Genomic DNA, 1,823 nt, shown 5'->3' with positions numbered 1-1,823 from the left:
ACGGGAAGACATTAATTAAGCTAATAAATATTCACGCTATAGAGCGAAAGAATTGTTTTGATTGCCATGTTTTGATAAGCATGTAATTCAAACCTTGCAATATCGAACTTGGAAAAAGAGGGTCAAAGTAAGGATCGACTGGCGATAAAGTGTTGTGCGAAAGAAGGAAGAGGGGAACAGGAGAGAAAGAAGTCTTGAGGAGGGCTGTAAGGAAGGCTCATGGGAAGGTAAAGAGAAGGGGCAGAGTGGAGGATGGGTAAAGAGGTTCTGAAGCAGCTAAAAGGAAGCGGCAAATTAGCCAAGTTTCTATGAGGTATGCTGCGGGGGATGGGGGAGGGAATAATGGGGAGGTGGAGGTGCTCGGAGTGGTTAAGTGCGGGAGACTAGAAACCTCTCGATCTGCATACGATTATCCAGACAAGGAGTAGTTACCGAGTAAGAATTCCAGGGAAGGAAAAAGACCCCGTGATACAGAGGTGAACACCACTCCCAGGAGCGTATTCCTCATAGAAGGCCTTTTCTTTCTTTCCATACCACTCCACAAATCATCCTAAAAATCAATCAATCACTCTAATGGGTTTCGATAACTATTCAGTGGCTCACTTAAAAACTTACGATGGTTGTCATAATACCGTTCACAGTGAGGAACTCAACTGCTCTCACATCCGTAAACATAATTTTTTCCTCCGATTTGCCCATATTGTGGACACCTTGAGAAATATCAGCGATACATACTACATAATTATTCAGTTAAGAGAACAGGCATTAACCCGAAAAATGTGCAAATTGGCACACATAATACCTCCATAATATTTCCAAGAGAAATTTATAATGCTGATTCCCTTTTCATGAAAAATATCTTCTTCTTACCTAGACCAATTCAATATTTCGTTGCAAGCTAGCTACATCATGATTTATATATACTTTCTGTTTATTAGGGCCGCAAGGATCGTTAAGAGTGTTCAATTTGAGATAATAAATAGATAAATTATTTACAAATTTAATATTCATATGCAATACCGATTTCAATGGGTGAATTTAGACCCAAATTCAATCAGCAAACATAAATAGCTTCGCAAACTCCATCACGCAACTGCATCGACTGACGAGATCTAATTTCCCCGGAACTCTCCTGATTAATGAAGCTCGTCGTCATTAAACTTTCCCGAAACCGACAAAGCCCTCGGCGGCACGCAGAATTAAAAACGTTTACCAACATCCATGGGGGACTGGTGGAAAAAAATTATCAGAAAAGGAGTAACTAGATGCATCGAGGTGATTATATAGTTGGGCTGGAGTTAGGCGACAGTTGTCTCGTAGGAAAACTTTGCTTTAATACAAGATTAAGAGCGGGGTCGTCGCGAAAGACGGAGCTCAGCGAATTTGAGGACGATTTGCGTGTGTACGCAAGGAGAGAAAATGCACCCTGGAGAGGAAGCACCTTCATCGAGAGCGCACTTCAAAAGGGCGCACTGGGGATTATGGGCTCGAGGATTAGGTGGAAGTTGCACGCGCTTGATACCAGGGCTTCTTCTCCCTTTCCTCATCTAGCCAGCCACATCCTCTCGGCGAAACTCCGGATGAACTGGATATTTTACGACGTGTGCGGCGAGCACTGTGTTTTTATGCTGGGATAGATAAAGAGTAGGAACCCGAAGCTACAGACTGATTAAATACAAAGCAGTGATAACATTTTACAGCAATAAGAAGACAAAATTTTCATCATATCGTCTGGCCAACAGAACGAGTTTTTAAAGATAAATTTCATTGTTAAGCGACTAACGTTGGTACAATTACATCTACATTCCAGAAAATTCGTCTTT

Source organism: Ischnura elegans, chromosome 1, assembly GCF_921293095.1.
Source record: "Ischnura elegans chromosome 1, ioIscEleg1.1, whole genome shotgun sequence".
NCBI lineage: Eukaryota > Metazoa > Arthropoda > Insecta > Odonata > Coenagrionidae > Ischnura > Ischnura elegans.
Note: the sequence above shows the minus strand (reverse complement) of the source record.